The sequence below is a fragment of the Podarcis pityusensis genome (genome assembly GCF_964106645.2).
Source record: "Podarcis pityusensis genome assembly, chromosome: 2".
Lineage (NCBI taxonomy): Eukaryota > Metazoa > Chordata > Lepidosauria > Squamata > Lacertidae > Podarcis > Podarcis pityusensis.
This window is the reverse complement of record NC_138029.1, coordinates 127373205-127393349: the sequence shown is the minus strand read 5'-3', so window position 1 is coordinate 127393349 and position 20145 is coordinate 127373205. Positions and strand designations below refer to the sequence as shown.

The 20145-nt window shown below is 46.2% G+C and overlaps 1 protein-coding gene across 1 annotated transcript in view; it reads left to right on the top strand.

The window, feature by feature from the left end:
* LOC308471946 (uncharacterized protein) overlaps positions 1-20145 on the top strand; it is a gene marked incomplete at its 3' end in the record, with an annotated part of 67137 nt that overhangs the window by 13529 nt on the left and 33463 nt on the right. The gene's annotated exons all lie outside the window — the stretch shown is intronic.

The following is a 20145-nucleotide window of genomic DNA, read 5'->3' as shown; positions in this document are numbered from 1 at the left end:
TTTCCGTTGAGGGGTTTGAGGCTGCACTCCCCTCAAGGGAGAATTTGAAAGGAGCCCCCCCTCCGCCTCGGATCCCCTGCAACCCCGTGAAGGCAGCCAGGCTGAATAGTTGCTGGGGTTGGGGCAGGTGGAGGCAGCCCGGAAGCTGCATCTGAGAGCCCCTGCACCACTTGAAGGCAGCCAGCCGCTCCTTAGCGGATCTCTCAGCGCAAAGCCTCCACTTCTGAGAGATCTCCGCCCTGCTCCTGAACAGGGATGCCTTCAGAGGTCTTCCAAAAGGTATGGAATTCTCTCTTTGACATCTGATATTGGGGGGGGGTGTTCCACACAGAGGGTGCCACTACCGAGAAGGCCCTCTGCCTGGTACCCTGTAAATGTGAGGGAACTGCCAGAAGACCCTCGGAAGTGGACCTCCGTGATGATGGGGGGATATTTTCTTTTCCTTGTGTTAGATGGATGTTAAAACAAGGTGTGATTGACATGGGCATGTCTGGATCACAGATTTCTGCCCAACACCAGACCTCACCTGGAGTACTGTGTCCAGTTCTGGGCACCACAGTTCAAGAAGGACACTGACAAACTGGAACGTGTCCAGAGGAGGGCAACCAAAATGGTCAAAGGCCTGGAAACGATGCCTTATGAGGAACGGCTAAGGGAGCTGGGCATGTTTAGCCTGGAGAAGAGGAGGTTAAGGGGTGATATGATAGCCATGTTCAAATATAGAAAAGGATGTCACATAGAGGAGGGAGAAAGGTTGTTTTCTGCTGCTCCAGAGAAGCGGACACGGAGCAATGGATCCAAACTACAAGAAAGAAGATTCCACCTAAACATTAGGAAGAACTTCCTGACAGTAAGAGCTGTTTGACAGTGGAATTTGCTGCCAAGGAGTGTGGTGGAGTCTCCTCCTTTGGAGGTCTTTAAGCAGAGGCTTGACAACCATATGTCAGGAGTGCTCTGATGGTGTTTCCTGCTTGGCAGGGGGTTGGACTCGATGGCCCTTGTGGTCTCTTCCAACTCTATGATTCTATGATTCTTCCGGGACATACCTGTGATGTTTTGATGACACTATGAGAAATTTGTTGTGGGAACTATTAAAAACTCATGCCATCTTCTGGACATATTCTCTTTTGCTCTTCTTAGAGATTGAGACCTTTGTTGCAACAAATAAATGATCAGCCCTTCTGGCCACTGATTTGCTTCCTCATTGCCTGCCTCCCATCTCGCGTTTTCTGATCAATCCAGCATCCGCAGGGCTAGACTCCAGCAAAGTTGGAAAGCTCTGCCGGGGGTTCTGCTTCTGTCTTCTCCGGCCAACGCAGCCTCCTGCCCTGCCCTGGCACCTGGCTGGAGAAACCCAACTGGGGCTATTGGGATGACAACTGGGACAGGTAAAGCCAAACATCTTCAGGCCTTTTTGCGGGAGGGTCAAAATTGCTCATTTCCCCCCGAAATATAGTCTGGCCCCCAACAAGGTCTGAGGGGCAGTGGACTGGCCCCCTGCTGAAAAAGTTTGCTGACCCCTGATCTAGTAGATCCATTGTTGTAACCATATCAAAAAACTATTTGGTATTTTGCTTTCTTCTGAGATACTTTCCCTCAGTGTTCTGTCATAGTCCAGTGATACTACTCCATTAAATACACCCATAATAATTATATTTCTGTCATAAACCTCAGACATACTTTCCTCCAATAGTTGGAAGAAATCTCATGCAAAGAGGGGCTCTTATGAAGAAATAAAGAACAAATTGACAGGATGGATCCAATTTCACCAAATTAATTCTATATGGACTGAAGATAAAAAGCATGGGATAAGTGAGAAAAAATCTAGATTCCAGATTGAAATACTAGAAAATAAAACAAAACTCCTATCGAAAATGTACAGCCTGTTACTTGAATGGGACACCAAGGATGAAGAAGTAAAGGAGGTAATGGTGAGATGGGCAATGGACTTTGGACATAATATAGAGTTTGACAAATGGAAGACATTATGGAACAAAGGTATGATATTCTCGGCATGCACAACACTCAGGGAAAATATGTATGAAATGATGTACAGGTGGTATGTAACGCCCGTAAAATTGGAAAAAATATATAAAACTGGTGATAAACTATGTTGGGAGTGTAAGATCAAGGAGGGTGATTTTTATCACATGTGGTGGTTGTGTGAGCCTATCAAAAAATTCTGGGAATCTATTTACAATGAACTAAAAAATATCTTTAAATATACCTTTATAAAAAAAACCCCGAAGCCTTTTTGCTGGGGATAATTGGAGAGGAAATCAAAAAGGAAGATCAAACACTCTTTCAGTACGTGACAGTGGCTGCTAGAACTCTAATAGCGCAGAATTGGAAGACATCAAAAATCCCAACTATAAACGAGTGGCAATCCAAACTATTTGATTATTTAGAATTGGCAAAAATGACACAGAAGATAAGAAATCAAAAAGACATAAAGTTTAACGAAGAATGGAATAAATTTATGACATACATGGTGTTACCGGAAAAATCCGAGGACTCCCTTGGACAAAAACAAAGACACCAACCAGGATAACTTGGAGCAAAACAGCAGCCTGTAGGCTTGGCCTTTATTGAACTGTTGCAACAGGGTGTTCCCCTCACTTGCAAGAGAGAGGAAAGACCCAGAAAGATGGTGTGCAAGACCTTATAAAAACTTTTGAAATTCCCCTCCTCTAGGTCAAGCCCACCCCCAGAAACATCATGCATACATTACAGAAGGGGGGGTTGAGGGAAGAGTTGTGGTGGTAACCTGAGTGTCCTGTCACCTGGCTTTCCCCCTGCCCATGAGTCACTTCCAGGAGACAAAGGGGAGTTTGCAGTTTCCTGCCCCCAGAGGGAAGATCTGATTATTGTCCTTTGTTTCAGTCCATGCTGAATCCACTACCATATGCAAGTTCTTTGTGATTTTGATTGTCTTCTGTCTGGGATTATCAGGGTTGACATAGCAACTGGGCAGGGCTCCTGTGGATGTGCTGGGATGGTGAAGGGATTATGGCTGACCAGAACCAAGTCACCCCCCTTTGATAGTCCTTGTCATATGGAGTAATATAAAAATGGAACAGTGCAAATCCAATGTATGGTTGATTTTCTATGAATTTATAACAGAAATGTGGCGTATGTAATGTGTGAGTGTGAGTGTGTGTGAAGTTTGTACAAACAGAATGATTGGGGTGGGGGGGTTTCTGCTACAATGGAAACAGAGGTAAAAATTACAGTAGGTATGACGTAACACTTGTGATGTAAAGAGTTTCTTAAGGAAAAGAAACTGCAGATAAAAAATCATATAATATATTCTGAAATCGAGATGAAGAAGAAGAAGAAGAGTTTGGATTTGATATCCCGCCTTTCACTCCCCTTCAGGAGTCTCAAAGCGGCTAACATTCTCCTTTCCCTTCCTCCCCCACAACAAACACTCTGTGAGGTGAGTGGGGCTGAGAGACTTCAAAGAAGTGTGACTGGCCCAAGGTCACCCAGCAGCTGCATGTGGAGGAGCGGAGACACGAACCCGGTTACCCAGATTACGTGACTGCCGCTCTTAACCACTACACCACACTGGCTCTGAAGGGAAGTCAATTAGTGTTGTGTGTTATTTAGTAAATGTAACTTAATTTGTTGGTATCTTATGTTAGGAGATGTTTTTTCTTTTGTTTTCTTTATTATTATTTTTCTTTTTTATGTATTTCTCTTTTGTGTGTATGTGTGATGTATGTTTTTTTTCCGTTTGTTCTAATGTCTGATGTAGCAAAACAAATTAAAATCAATTTTAAAAAAAGGAAGAAATCTCATGTGAAGAGGGGCTCTGAATCTGAAAGTCCCAGTCCCAAATCTTAATCCTGCCACCCTAAGATATTATAAGCAAGCCCCACATTCCTCTTTCCACCTGCAATAGGGAGGTTAGAACAACACTTAATACCCTGCAGGGATCCTAAGAGCCAGAATTGCTTTTCATTCACAAACGCTATGTGAAATATCACTAGTGAACAGAATAATTCAAACAAGGAAACCAACAACAGTATTAAAAGAGAGAAAAACTGGATTTAAAATGACCCAACCACAAGATGAAAAGTCTCCCTACTAAATGAGGGAAGGGGGAGGCATGGGGGGGGTGCTTCTCTAGTCTCCCTGCTGGCAAGGGAATTCCAGAGCAAGGACACCTCTGTCTGTCTGGAATCCCTCACTGCCTCATCTCCAGCAGGAAGGGAGGGTTTCCAGACTGGGACCCTTCACTGTTAGGGGGAGGTGCTGGGGCCTGGGCAGCTGGATGGATGGACATCAGCCTGCAGAAATGCTCCCCCTTCCTTTCACAGGACTGTTGTGGTGTTGCATGTGTGACAAGGCAACACTCAAGAACAGTTCCCACCAACCAACATTACATCATTCCTCCACTGCCCACAAGAGGGCGATCTTTCCTCTACACATGGTAGAATCCTAGAATTGCAGAGTTGGAAGGGACCACGAGGGTCATCTAGTCCAGCCCCCTGCAATGCAGGAATATTTTGCCCAAAGTGGGGCTCAAACCCCCGACCCATAGATTCAGAGTCTCACGCTCTACCGACTGAGCTCTAAAAGGGAGAGTTTCAGTTCAAGCAGAGCCCAGAATATATATTTTTTTAAATAAAATTTTTATTGGGTTTTCACAATTTATATAAACACACAATACACAACACAGACACAAACACAAAAACATACATGTATAATTTCAAATCCTTACTTTCTTAACCACTTTCCCTGACTTCCCCACACCTCCCCTTCTTACATCCTAATTCCACTAGTTAACTCAGCAAGTTCTTGTCTCTCTCCTTTACCTTATTATTATTTTTTGTTTCATTTTTTTTAACTTAGTTCTTCTTAATTAACCCAATTTAACTTATACACCTCATTTAAATCGCAATACTTTTCTAAGGTCGACCCAGATTCCCTTCCACAGATTTCCCAATTTTTATATTAATTACTAAACATACTAACAAAAAAAAATGACATAAAATTATACACCCTTTGGATTCAAGAAACTCTCACCCCCCCCTTTCCCGGTTTCGATCCCCAAAGGATATCCACAATATCAGTTCTTAGCCTGGATTCCTCACGTCCGAGGCCTTCAAATCTCTCTCAGTCCCTCTCTGCCGGTTTTGTTGGTAGTCCTTTATGTTGGTCATCAAGTCTCGGAAGTAGCTCTGTCCCAGTAAAGTCCATGTTTCTTCCAACCAGTCCTCCATATTCAAAAGCGGAGCCCAAATCATATTTCTTGCTTCTTTTAAGTCCAAATGTCCCAAATGTCCCAAAGGCTCCAACTTTCATCTTGAACCAATTTATAATCCAAAATTCTTCCAATCTCCCCATAAAGGGATCACTCCATTCTTCATTCTTAATTTCAATCCAAAATCTCATAATCAAAGTCTTGTTTCCCTTGTATTCCACTTTTGTAGGCCTCTGGTTGTCCCTTTCCACCTGCAACATTTCAGCTACTCCTTCCCATTCCTCTAGGTCTGCACATATCTCTTCTGATTCGGCTGCAGAGTTTTCTTGAGTCAAGTCCTTAACACAATTATCAAATTTGCTTACTTTAGAATTCAGGGTCGTAACCATTGTAGCCAAAGCTGAACTCTGGTCTTGTAACTTTCCACTTCAGCCTGTATCTTTCCAGTTCAGCCTGTATTTTTCCATCCGCAGCCATTGTAATATCTCAGAATCCCCTCTAGAGGGATTCTGGTTACTTAGTAATCTTTCTCCAACAGTCCAGTTACTGTATTATTTATTTCTTCTTTGTTTCCAACCACTTAAAATCAAATGTATCAAATCTAGCCGGCAGAGATAATAAAAGACAAATTTTTCTAACTTTGACAGCTCGTTTGACAGCTCATTTGACAGCTGTCAAACTCCTTGTGTCTCCTCAACAGGCTCGCTCACGGATCGCTCCCGGAACCTGGGGGGTTGCTCGTCGGCTCCTAAAGTTCAGTTCTTATCCTCCAGCACAAAACTTATAATGCCAGTGTCAGTATCTTCAGCTCACAGGCAGAGGTACCTGGCCTCCCCCGAGGCAATTGAGCGAGATAATGGATGACCTCTCCGCTGCGTCTCCCGGCAGGCTAGGTCATAAACCCGGCGATTCTTCTCATTAGTCGTGAGAAGAACACACCCTCTGCTTCTTTGCTTCTCTCTCCCTCCCTGCATTCTCCCAGGGAGGAGAAATGAGACAGACAGGAGTACTTTCTACATGTTTTATTCCTGTCACTCAACAGTACATAGAAATGCGTCTGCACCCTTCAGTCTCCATCAGAAGAGTCACAACCTCTCCCCTGTACTTCCAGCACAGGTCATATGACACACTGAGCTAACATCCGGTGCTCAGTACAGAGAATAGGCTCCACCTTTTCTCCAACAGTACATCTGCAAACCTGTTTTGCATTCCAGCCATCTGGAGCTGGCTTTTGCCTTGGTGCTTTTTCCCAACATCCTCCCCCAAAAGCATCAATTGGCAAAACATTATCCAGAGAAGAGAACAAACAGTTGTTATACATATAACAGTCCCCTGTTGTTTCAGTTCCACCCTTGGAACTCCCCACCACTGGTTTCACCAGTGTACCTCTCTGGTTGTCTGGCTTCCAAAGAATGAGTGCTTCTGCATTACCTTGGCTAGCTACCCTCTGTTGTGTCTTTGTCTCTGATTTAGACACTGCTTCAACCTGCTTTGAGTTGTTAACAATAGCAACACACGCAACAGCTAAGTTAGCAAACTCTTTTGAGTACCTCTTTGGTGGTACACCCTTTGTAACTCTCTCAGACCTGCGTATGAGGTTCTGATCCTCTGTGCTCACTGGTTCAACCTTTGGACTCTGTTGAGAACCAGTAGCAATCAGTGGTTCTTCCTTCACCTGTGAAGGTCTATCCATTGTGTGAGATTTTCTCTCAATGACTGTTACAACTGAACTCTCTGAGCTATCACTGTCATCGTCAGTACCACTGTAATCTGTGACATCAGAAAAATCATCATCATCATCTGAATCGTTTCCTGTGGGAAATGTCTGTACTATCCGCTCTTGCTTTGGAGCACTCTCTAGGAACTTTGTGAGAATCACCTGACCAGATTCAGACAAAATTACTCTGTAGAGACCCTTTTCATATCCCACAAAAATGCCTCTGGCATTCTTTACTCCACCTGGAGCTTCTGTTCTCACATGAGACCCGAAAACCTTAAAGTAGGCAACAGAAGGTTTTCTATTGAACAGCTTCTCAAAAGGAGAACATCCCAACTCTGTTGAGACCTTTCTCAACCACACATGAAGATAGGACGCTAGCGATTCGGCCCAATATTCATGTGACAAATGTGAACTCAGCAATTGCGCATTCATCCCCTTTTGCAATTCTTTGTTCACTCTAACACAGACCCCCCTGTTCCACGCTTTGGTCGAAACAGCCACTTTGTGGTCTATCCCTTTTCCATTCAGGAATTTCTGAAACTTCTGTAACAGAAAAACTTGTTTGTCATCTGTGAAAAGACAATCAATGTTAGCATCATGCATATTTTTAACCTTGTCACAAAACTCCTGAAACTTTTCTAAAGTTTCTTGCGGTTTCTCCATTATATAAACCCAAGAATAATTAGTGAAACAATCCACACACAGAAGGTAATATTTTGCACCGCCTCTAGATGGTTCTAGAGGACCAATCACATCAGCATACACCCGCTGAAATGCTCTGTCAACCTTCTTGGTCTTGGTCACCTTCCTGGTGCTCACACTGGTCACACCTGCAAGAGAGATTTCGTTAGAAACAGAAGAATTACATTTCATGTAATCACTTTGATCAAAAGTCAACAAATACAGTCCATCTTTCTCTTTGGCAGTAAGAAACAGTTCTCCATCTTTGTAGATCTTGCAGCTTTTAGCATCATAGGACAGTTTCAGTCCTTTCTTTGCAATCTGCGACACGCTCAGCAGATTAAATTTCAGTTCTGGAACCAGGTAAACATCACTTATAGTCAAGTTCAGACTCTCAAGATACACAGTCCCAATTCCAGTCGCTTCCAACTCCTGACCGTTGGGCTGTTTCACAGTGAAGCTTTGCTTCCTCAACGTCGAAAATAGTCCTCTGTGTGGGCATAAATGTTTTGTACATCCAGTGTCGATTACGAAGGCGTTCCCAACATCTGGCGTGGTTCCTTTCGCCATCATAGCCTTTGCAGGTTTCACCTGGCACTTGGAACGGCTTTTGCCTGACGCCTCAGGCTTCGTAGAGCTGCTCTTTGCTCCTCTTGACTGGCGCGGCTTCTTACAGTTTCGCTGTAGATGCCCAGTCTGTCCACAATTGTAGCATCGGACAGCACTCAATGCTACACCATGCTCCCTAGTAGCATCAGCAGTGGGGGAATTAGAACTCTGTTCTTCCCTCCCCCTGTCCTTTTCTTCCAGTGCAGCAAGTCTGTCGTGTTCATTCAGGACCACAGCACAAACTCTCTCCGCGGTCAGCTGCGCGGCCGGTAGGGAACCAAGCTGACTGGCAACAACCTTGTAGGTGCGGCTAAGGCTGTTTATCATCATGAAGCAAAACACTTCCTCCTGAAGACGGAAATTGTGTTCCACCATCTGTTGACGCAGAAACTTCATTTCTGTCAGGTGCGCTTGAACATCTCCATCAGGCGCAAGTCTCAGATTGGTCAATTTCTCAAAATACAGCAACGCTGAAGAACCAGCATCTCTCTGATGCGTTGTACGCAGCGTGTCCCAAACCTCTTTCGCATTTTCTAAATGCTGAACATGCACCAACTGATCATCTGAGACACACAGAATTATAGCAGTCCTGGCCCTTACATTCTGTGACTCCCAACCTCTGGTTGGTGCTGCAGGGATGGGGTTTTCAATTACATCAAAAAGCCTCTGATTCTGCAGCAGGGCCTTCATCTTTACAGACCAAGATGAATAATTGTCATTGGTTAAGGGAGGTGGGTAAGGCAAACCTCCCCCTTTCTTGGCATCCATCTTGAAGCCAAGCCTCCAGCTCACACTGTCAAACAAACTGTAAAATCCAACAGTTGTTTTTTTCTTTTCTCACGCAGCAAACTGCAAGTTGTTTACGGTCTTTTGCACCTGGCAGCTAAACTCTGGCTGCTATGGAAAGTCCCTTCCAAGGGCATGTAAACTTGTAGCCAAAACATTCTCTGATTTTGTTTCGCTTTCCCAGGCTTATACTCACAGTCCAGCCCCTTTGCCAGTAACTTTCCAACTTTCCGTTACTTAGCAACAATGCATTTCAATAGGACATCTTATCTTAACCACAAGAATTTGTGGAATGCAGGCCTCTTCTCCCGGAGCTGTATTTTTCCAAGACGCAGCTCCCCGTGAACCAGTGAATTAATCGAACTGCGTTCACACTTTTAGCCCGAAATGCAGCATACCTTGAACTTTGTTGCTCTGGAAAACACCTCTTCTTTCCACCAGCTGTCTGTTGAGCCTCTGGCTTCTTTCAGACGCCTCTCTTCTTTTCTCCCTTGGAACAGAGGAGGACAATCCACCAGCCTCTCATGCAGATGTCCGATGGATCGCAACCATCCGAAGGCTGCCATATGTCAGTATCTTCAGCTCACAGGCAGAGGTACCTGGCCTCCCCCGAGGCAATTGAGCGAGATACTGGATGACCTCTCCGCTGCGTCTCCCGGCAGGCTAGGTCATAAACCCGGCAATTCTTCTCATTAGTCGTGAGAAGAACACACCCTCTGCTTCTTTGCTTCTCTCTCCCTCCCTGCATTCTCCCAGGGAGGAGAAATGAGACAGACAGGAGTACTTTCTACATGTTTTATTCCTGTCACTCAACAGTACATAGAAATGCGTCTGCACCCTTCAGTCTCCATCAGAAGAGTCACAACCTCTCCCCTGTACTTCCAGCACAGGTCATATGACACACTGAGCTAACATCCGGTGCTCAGTACAGAGAATAGGCTCCACCTTTTCTCCAACAGTACATCTGCAAACCTGTTTTGCATTCCAGCCATCTGGAGCTGGCTTTTGCCTTGGTGCTTTTTCCCAACAGCCAGATCGTGAAATTAATAACTTTTCTCTCACAAAGAGTGGGATGGTCTCTCAACCTTAGTTATCCGATTCTTGCTTTAAATTGTCTGCAGGAGGGGGAGGCGGACTTCCTTTTAGCACTTCCCCCGATCGTACCTGTCAGAGCTGCCCAAGGTCCCAGCTCACAAAGGACCAACGCCACTTCGTTGTTATATACAAAAGTCTTTATTGAAGTTCATTTTCGTTTTTACAGCCGCAGCGTGCAGCTCTACGTCTGAAACTCTAGACCGCTGAAGCTCCGTCTGAGTCTCCTCCCCCCAGACACCAGTTCAAGACTCTAGCCTTGCTCCACCTCTTCCTCCGCTCTTTCCTCCTCTGGGTCCGCCTGTCAGCTGGGGTCTCGCCCTTCCTAGACTCTTCTGACGCTGAATCCCCTGAGTCTTCCCCCTGCCTCCTGCGGGCTTTAGGACCTGGTTCCCAATCCGAGCATTCTGCTGTCCCGCGCGCCTGTACATTTGAACTTGGCGCGCGCGCCCAGCCGGCTACCTTTCTCCTGACCGTTACACTGCTCCTGTCACTGCTTCCCCCTTCGGGGAGGCTAGCTGGACTTGACCTCCCCTCCGTTCCCCCACTCTCCGATAGAGGCGTGGTCAGTCTCGACTCATCTTCTCTCCCTGCTGGAGGAGACGCTGGCCCTGACACCTGGGACTCTTCCCCCCCACTACGCTCTGGTGGGGAAGCTGGTCCTGATCTCCAGCTGCTGCTTTGGGAGTCCCCGCTGGCCCCCCTTGCCCTGACCATCGGCGCCTCCTTCTGGGAATCTTCTGATTTGCTGGAGAGGCTCATGGAATCTCTCGGGTCACTGCTATACCCCCCTACGCTGCCCTCCGATTCTTCCCCTTCGCTCTCCATTTCCTCTCTCCCCTGTGCCTCTGTTCCTGAGGCCCTGACAGTACCGAATTCAAAGAAAAGGAAATTTTTAAATCCAAATTCCGTACTACTCACGGGTTGTTTCTTTTAGAGTCCAAATGTTTAAGGAAAGAAGTCAGCGCTCTCCGGCCATGGCTCGCAGCTTCACTCCACTGAAGTAGCGGTCTACTCACAGCACCACGCCACTCTCCGTCCCCCGCTCCGAAGCCTTTAAAAAGGCTTCTTTGCGGGTCGGGGGGGGCGCAAATGGTGCCCGCCGAGTCACCAGGTCCACAGGCTTCAGCGCCTGTGGTTTTTGAGGGTCCCTGCGTCGCCGCGGCGGCAGGACCTGTCTTCAATGGAGCCGATTCCCTCCGGAGCTCGGAGGGAATCCGCCATTAGCCGATCGCGCTAACCCGGAAGTCAAGCCCAGAATAATTAGGCTTGCCATATTTCAAAAAGTAAAAACCAGGACACCCCCAAATTTGTAGAACTTTTTCTTTTTCTTTTTTAGACAAGGCCCCAAATAAACGCCAAAAAAGCCCATGAGTTTTCAATTGACTTGTCTTAAATCCAGGACAAAGTGCCTTCTTTTGGAAATTCTTCCCCAGACATCAATTCCACCTTTGAAATCTCAGGAAAATCCAGATGTATGTCAGACCCACAATAATATACCTAGGGGGGAAATGGTTCCGCAGGTTTTCAGGGAGGGCGAGACAGAAACTCAGTGGGCCCTGCAGGAAACCTCTGAGCCCAATTCTGCCCCTGTCCGTTTAAGCAACACCATCACAGGACCTTGTAATTTTAGATGGGGACATTCCCAGTTCTCCCTGGAGGTGCCAGGGGCCTTCTGCATGCAAAGCGGATTTTCTTACCACTGAGCTTAGCCAAAAATGTTTAAAATGCCACCAGCCAGCTTTTGCTAGTAAATGAAGACAAAGAAAGACTGAAGGCATCTTGTTCTAGGAAAATCCTTGGGCTCACTTGTACACAAATTTATGTTGTTGTTGATGATGTTGTTGTTGTGGTTTAGTCGTGTCCGACTCTTTGTGGCCCCCTGAACCAGAGCACACCAGGCACTCCTGTCTTCCACTGCCTCCCGCAGTTTGGTCAAACTCAAGTTTGTAGCTTCGAGAACACTGTCCCACCATCTCGTCCTCTGTTGTCCCCTTCTCCTTGTGCCCTCAATCTTTCCCAACATCGGGCTTTTCCAGGGAGTCTTCTCTTCTCATGAGGTGGCCAAAAAGTATTGGAGCCTCAGCTTCAGGATCTGTCCTTCCAGTGAGCACTCAGGGCTGATTTCCTTAGGAATGGAGAGGTTTGATCTTCTTGCAGTCCATGGGACTCTCAAGAGTCTCCTCCAGCACCATAATTCAAAAGCATCAATTCTTCGGCGATCAGCCTTCTTGATGGTCCAGCTCTCACTTCCATACATCAATACTGGGAAAACCATGGCTTTAACTATACGGACCTTTGTTGGCAAGGTGATATCTCTGCTTTTTAATATGCTGTCTAGGTTTGTCATTGCTTTTCTCCCAAGAAGCAGGCGTCTTTTAATTTCGTGACTGCTGCCACCATCTGCAGTGATCATGGAGCCCAAGAAAGTAAAATCTCTCACTGCCTCCATTTCTTGCCCTTCTATTTGCCAGGAGGTGATGGACCCTCACTAACTCAGGCTGCAGGTTGCTCAGGGCAACTGCTTCCAGGCCCAGACAGAGGGGGGGGCATATGGGCCACGTGGCCAGGGCCTCCGATTCCAAAGGGGGCCTCGGTCTGCATATTCACAATCGCAGGGGATGCTCTGTCTTTATCTGCATGTCCAGTTCAAGCCTTGAAATAAAATTATTTGTCAGCATAACTTTTGTGAAAATGATTTCTATACCGTATTTTTCGCTCTATAGGACGCACTTTTTCCCCTTCAAAAATGAAGGGAAAATGTGTGTGCGTCCTATGGAGCGAAGACGCCATAGCCCCACGACCCTCTCCCGGCTGGAGAGGTGACGCGCGGCTATGGCAGGAGCCTCTCCGCTGCGCCTTTCCGCTGCTCCCTGACCTGCTCTTTGGGGCTGGTGGTGGGCTTCCCCCCGCCAGCCCCAAAGAGCAGGTCGAAAGGAACCTGAAGCCTGGAGAGCGAGAGGGGTCAGTGCACACCGACCCCTCTCGCTCTCCAGGCTTCCAAGGTAGCCGCCTGAACGCACCTTAAATGGCACCTTCTTTTAGAGCGGGAAAACAGCAGTATCTACAGCTCACAGGCAGAGGTACCTGGCCTCCCCCGAGGCAATTGAGCGAGATACTGGATGACCTCTCCGCTGCGTCTCCCGGCAGGCTAGGTCATAAACCCGGCCATTCTTCTCATTAGTCGTGAGAAGAACACACCCTCTGCTTGTCTCTGCTTCTCTCCCTCCCTGCATTCTCCCCAGGGAGGGGAAATGAGACAGACAGGAGTCCTTTCTACATGTTTTATTCCTGTCACTCAACAGTACATAGAAATGCGTCTGCACCCTTCAGTCTCCATCAGAAGAGTCACAACTCTCCTCCCCTGTACTTCCAGTACAGATCATATGACACACTGAGCTAACATCCGGTGCTCAGTACACAGAATAGGCTCCACCTTTTCCCCAACAGTACATCTGCACTGTTTTGCATTCCAGCCATCTGGAGCTGGCTTTTGCCTTGGTGCTTTTTCCCAACATCCTCCCCCAAAAGCATCAATTGGCAAAACATCCAGAGAAGAGAACAAACAGTTGTTATACATATAACAGTCCCCTGTTGTTTCAGTTCCACCCTTGGAACTCCCCACCACTGGTTTCACCAGTGTACCTCTCTGGTTGTCTGGCTTCCAAGGAATGAGTGCTTCTGCATTACCTTGGCTAGCTACCCTCTGTTGTGTCTTTGTCTCTGACTTAGACACTGCTTCAACCTGCTTTGAGTTGTTAACAATAGCAACACACGCAACAGCTAAGTTAGCAAACTCTTTTGAGTACCTCTTTGGTGGTACACCCTTTGTAACTCTCTCAGACCTGCGTATGAGGTTCTGATCCTCTGTGCTCACTGGTTCAACCTTTGGACTCTGTTGAGAACCAGTAGCAATCAGTGGTTCTTCCTTCACCTGTGAAGGTCTATCCATTGTGTGAGATTTTCTCTCAATGACTGTTACAACTGAACTCTCTGAGCTATCACTGTCATCGTCAGTACCACTGTAATCTGTGACATCAGAAAAATCATCATCATCATCTGAATCGTTTCCTGTGGGAAATGTCTGTACTATCCGCTCTTGCTTTGGAGCACTCTCTAGGAACTTTGTGAGAATCACCTGACCAGATTCAGACAAAATTACTCTGTAGAGACCCTTTTCATATCCCACAAAAATGCCTCTGGCATTCTTTACTCCACCTGGAGCTTCTGTTCTCACATGAGACCCGAAAACCTTAAAGTAGGCAACAGAAGGTTTTCTATTGAACAGCTTCTCAAAAGGAGAACATCCCAACTCTGTTGAGACCTTTCTCAACCACACATGAAGATAGGACGCTAGCGATTCGGCCCAATATTCATGTGACAAATGTGAACTCAGCAATTGCGCATTCATCCCCTTTTGCAATTCTTTGTTCACTCTAACACAGACCCCCCTGTTCCACGCTTTGGTCGAAACAGCCACTTTGTGGTCTATCCCTTTTCCATCCAGGAATTTCTGAAACTTCTGTAACAGAAAAACTTGTTTGTCATCTGTGAAAAGACAATCAATGTTAGCATCATGCATATTTTTAACCTTGTCACAAAACTCCTGAAACTTTTCTAAAGTTTCTTGCGGTTTCTCCATTATATAAACCCAAGAATAATTAGTGAAACAATCCACACACAGAAGGTAATATTTTGCACCGCCTCTAGATGGTTCTAGAGGACCAATCACATCAGCATACACCCGCTGAAATGCTCTGTCGACCTTCTTGGTCTTGGTCACCTTCCTGGTGCTCACACTGGTCACACCTGCAAGAGAGATTTCGTTAGAAACAGAAGAATTACATTTCATGTAATCACTTTGATCAAAAGTCAACAAATACAGTCCATCTTTCTCTTTGGCAGTAAGAAACAGTTCTCCATCTTTGTAGATCTTGCAGCTTTTAGCATCATAGGACAGTTTCAGTCCTTTCTTTGCAATCTGCGACACGCTCAGCAGATTAAATCTCAGTTCTGGAATCAGGTAAACATCACTTATAGTCAAGTTCAGACTCTCAAGATACACAGTCCCAATTCCAGTTGCTTCCAACTCTTGACCGTTGGCCTGTTTCACAGTGAAGCTTTGCTTCTTCAACGTTGAAAATAGTCCTCTGTGCGGGTACAAATGTTTTGTACAGCCCGTGTCGATTACGAATGCGTTCCCAACATCTGGCGTGGTTCCTTTCGCCATCATAGCCTTTGCAGGTTTCACCTGGCACTTGGTACGGCTTTTGCCTGACGCCTCAGGCTTCGTAGAGCTGCTCTTTGCTCTTCTTGACTGGCGCGGCTTCTTACAGTTTCACTGTAGATGCCCAGTCTGTCCACAATTGTAGCATCGGACAGCACTCAATGCTACTCCATGCTTCCCAGTAGCATCATCAGTGGGGAGATTTGAACTCCGTTCCTCCCTCCCCCTGTCAGCAACACCCATTGCACCTTGTTCAGGAACACCAACAGTTCCAACAACCACAGTTCCTGCACTCTCCCCTCTGGGGTCAAAGCTCTCCTCAGCTTTCGATGAGCTCTTAGGAACTTGGCCAGCATCATCTTGGCTCACCCCTTCTGGGGTAGTTATCCATCCAGACCATGATGAATAACTGTCTCTGGTCAGGGGAGATGAGTTAGGCAAGTCTCCCCCTTCTTGGCATCCATTTTGAATCCAGGCCTCTCGCTCACACTGTCAAACAAGCTGTAAAATCCAACAGTTGTTTTTTTTCTTTCTCACGCAGCAAACTGCAAGTTGTTTACGGTCTTTTGCACCTGGCAGCTAAACTCTGGCTGCTATGGAAAGTCCCTTCCAAGAGCTTCGTAAACTTCTAGCCAAAACATTCTCTGTTTTGTTTCGCTTTTCTCAAGCTTCATAATCACAGTCCAGCCCCTTTGCCAGTAACTTTCCAACTTTCCGTTACTTAGCAACAATGCATTTCAATAAGACATCTTATCTTAACCACAAGAATTTGTGGAATGCAGGCCTCTTCTCCCGGAGCTGTATTTTTCCAAGACGCAGCTCCCCGTGAACCAGTGAATTAATCGAACTGCGTTCACACTTTTAGCCCGAAATGCAGCATACCTTGAACTTTGTTGCTCTGGAAAACACCTCTTCTTTCCACCAACTGTCTGTTGAGCCTCTGGCTTCTTTCAGACGCCTCTCTTCCTCCTTGGAGCAGAGGAGGACAATCCACCAGCCTCTCATGCAGATGTCCGATGAATCGCAACCATCCGAAGGCTGCCATATGTCAGTATCTACAGCTCACAGGCAGAGGTACCTGGCCTCCCCCGAGGCAATTGAGCGAGATACTGGATGACCTCTCCGCTGCGTCTCCCGGCAGGCTAGGTCATAAACCCGGCGATTCTTCTCATTAGTCGTGAGAAGAACACACCCTCTGCTTGTCTCTGCTTCTCTCCCTCCCTGCATTCTCCCCAGGGAGGGGAAATGAGACAGACAGGAGTCATTTCTACATGTTTTATTCCTGTCACTCAACAGTACATAGAAATGCGTCTGCACCCTTCAGTCTCCATCAGAAGAGTCACAACTCTCCTCCCCTGTACTTCCAGTACAGATCATATGACACACTGAGCTAACATCCGGTGCTCAGTACACAGAATAGGCTCCACCTTTTCCCCAACAGTACATCTGCACTGTTTTGCATTCCAGCCATCTGGAGCTGGCTTTTGCCTTGGTGCTTTTTCCCAACATAAAGTTCTCCCCCTCTCTGTGCAGCGCCTCCTGCCGCTTCACTGAAGGGGCACTGGGCAGAGAGGGGGAGATTTTTTTTTTCTTGTTCTCCCCCCTCTAAAACAAAGTGCGTCCTATTGTCCGGTGCATCCTATGATGCGAAAAATACGGTACTTACTTATTTATAAGACTTCAGTTATCCCCAGGGTAAAAAATATACATAATTTTTATTAACAGGCCAATCCAATCACATTATTTCCAAATCATATTACTTCCAAATTATACAGCCAAATTTTTAAATTTTGTTGGTGGTACCCATACATCAAGCTCCGAACGAGGATCAAAACATCACTTCTGTTACTGCTTTTATCAAACAGTTCTATCCAGATCTGTCCAGATAGCCTCTTTACTACTTTCTTCATCTTCTTCTGGTTATCATGTATTCCTTTCTTTGCAATCTCTGGTAGTCTTCACAAGCAGGTTAGGAACAAACAACATCTGCGTGGGTTTTGCACACTCCAAAAGTCATATCTCATAAGGACAGCCACCATTCCTCCCCTTCTTCAAAGATTTGTCCTTGGTCTGTCCTATTAATTTTCCCAAGCTTGCCGCGTATATCACAAAGGGGCTCTGCCAGGTTACCACATTCAATCCATCATTCACATTCCAATGACCCTGGTCCTCCTCCCCTCGTCTTTCTTTGACAAGCCTGTCTTAGCAAGACGCCATTAAAAACTGCGTCATAGAATTTTCCTCCGCTCTCCAATATTTACCAGTCCTCTCTTCAATCAATAATTCACTCCACAAGGCTCTTAAATTCTTGCTTGCGATTAGTAAAAGGCGACGATTCGTCTCTCTGGGGTGGAGGTTTATAAATACTCACATAAGGAAAAGAAAAGAAAAAGTTTTTTCCTCCACCACCCCTCTTTTTTTCGCTCCACACGTACCAGTCTCATAATGGTGGTTCATCGCTTGATTTATTTGTCTCCTCCCGTCGCTCCAATCAGAGATGCATTAATCAGCAGCCTTATCAGCAGCCAGTGTGGTGTAGTGGTTGAGAGCGGTAGTCTTGTAATCTGGGGAACCGGGTTCGCGTCTCCTCTCCTCCACATGCAGCTGCTGGGTGACCTTGGGCCAGTCACACTTCTGTGAAGTCTCTCAGCCCCACTCACCTCACAGAGTGTTTGTTGTGGGGGAGGAAGGGAAAGGAGAATGTTAGCCGCTTTGAGACTCCTGAAGGGGAGTGAAAGGCGGGATATCAAATCCAAACTTCTTCTTCTTCTTCTTCTTCTTCTTCTTCTATCTCTCGAACTTTGCTTGATGTATGTGCTTCAGCTTCACTCCAATTATATATTTCCAATTGTATTTTCGAGCTGAAGCGAACCAGGGCGCTGATTGGAGACAGCGTCAGGAAGAGCCGAACTCACCGAGGGCTGGTGCCAAATGTCCTGCACCCCCTTCTTTCAAATCCGGGGGTGCATTCTGGACATCACTGGCAAGGCTGACCCCTCCATCTCCTTGGGGGGGGGCAGGAAGACTGCATACTTCCCATAGCAGGCTCTTTATTACCTCGTGTGGGTTGGAGAGATGTTATTGTCGGCCATCTTCCAATGCGCCAGCTGGTGCCCCCCCCAGGGTAAAAATAAAAGGGGGGGGTGTAGCACCCTGCTTGTGATTAACACTTAGCTGGAATGAAATATTCAACGCAGCAATAGAGAAATTAAAATAATAATTTATTTGTCAGACAAATAAATGAGAGGCACAGTGGTATATGGTTACCAAGCTCTGGCCTGGTCTCCTGCCATTATGGCCAGCACTTATATTCCCTCAGCCCAGCCCCCTTGCTCCTCCTTTGGCTGCCTCTGTCCAATCAGCCTGGTTGAATTTCCTATTGGCTGATTGCTATAACCAATCCTAAAAGATACACCCATTTCCTATTGCCTTTTATGGGATACAAAAAGCTATATATTCTTCTATCTATAAATGACAAATAAGCAGTCATATATCTTACATTTGTCTCAACAAGGAACCTTAATTACCAGCTCACCTCTTGCCCTCCTTGCCCTATTGCCCTCCAAAACAGATGGTTAATAGTTTTAAATTTTTATCTTAAACAGATGTCAGAGATCTTGGGTTCACATTCTCATGCATCATCAATGAAAGATCTCTTTTTTGGAGGTCTTTAAAACAAAGGCCTGACAACCATATATCAGGAGTGCTCGATGGCGTCTCCTGTCTGGCAGGGGGCTGGGCTCGTTTGCCCCTCTGGTCTCCTACAGCAATATGACTCTATGAAATAAGAATTTAACATTTCTTTCTTTCTAGATCCTTTGCATAATTACATTTAAGCCAGTATATTTCATACATTATCATAGATAGCTTTTTAGAAGAATAAACCTTCTCAAAGTAAAAGGAAGGAATCAGTTTACAGCCTCAAAATAAAATAAGAAAAAAGCCTCTTCTTCTGTTTACTCCCCTTCTCCAGCCAGTTGCTTTCTTTTCCATTTGCTCTTGGCCTTTAACCTTAGGAAGATATGACTCAAATTTAATGGGAGGCACAGGGTTTTATTTTACTATTTACCAACTCTTAATTATGTAGAGTCAGTGTAACCTTGCTCTTAGCCTGTAATTTCCTTTTTACGACTTTGAGAATTGTTTTCTGCTATAAATCAGGGGGCCCCCTTGTCCAGGAGGATAAACATCTTGCCAAAGTACTTAGGCAGCTGGTCTTCTGCCTGGCATAAAACATTTGAAAATCTTTAAGCTCATTTTAAAATACAGACCCTAATCAAACTATAAGCCTTGATAAAAATGCAGGCTATGATTAGATGCCTCAGGGGCACATTATCTCCCTGACCTGGGCCTCTGCCTGGCTCTGCAAGGCCCTGACTGCATCCACACTGAAATGAAAAACAGAGCGTGCCTTTCTGCCCCCGGTGACTAACCAAATGCAGCAGGATGGAGGGAGGGAGGAGCCGACGGGGGGGGAATCCACCCGTTTCTGGATGAAATATCACTTTTACCACTAAACCCTGAGCTGGAAAGAGACAAGACCAAAAGAGCAGCCATGCCTGGCCCCAGTCAGCCTCTGGACTCCTCCCGTCCCCTATCAGTCTTCCTGAGCCCCCCCCCCCTCTGTGAAACTGGTTCCACAAGTATTGACAGCTCCTCCTCCCCCCCCCCCCTTTGGGTTGGAGGGTCCGTCAATACTGCACTCATTTTACCCGGGGAATCCAGTGGGTGGTTTTTGAATGGGGGGGAGAGGGGCTGGTGTTTGAAGCTGGGCTTGGCTGTTAGGGGGCGTAGCTCAGCAATGCAGCCGTTGCTCTG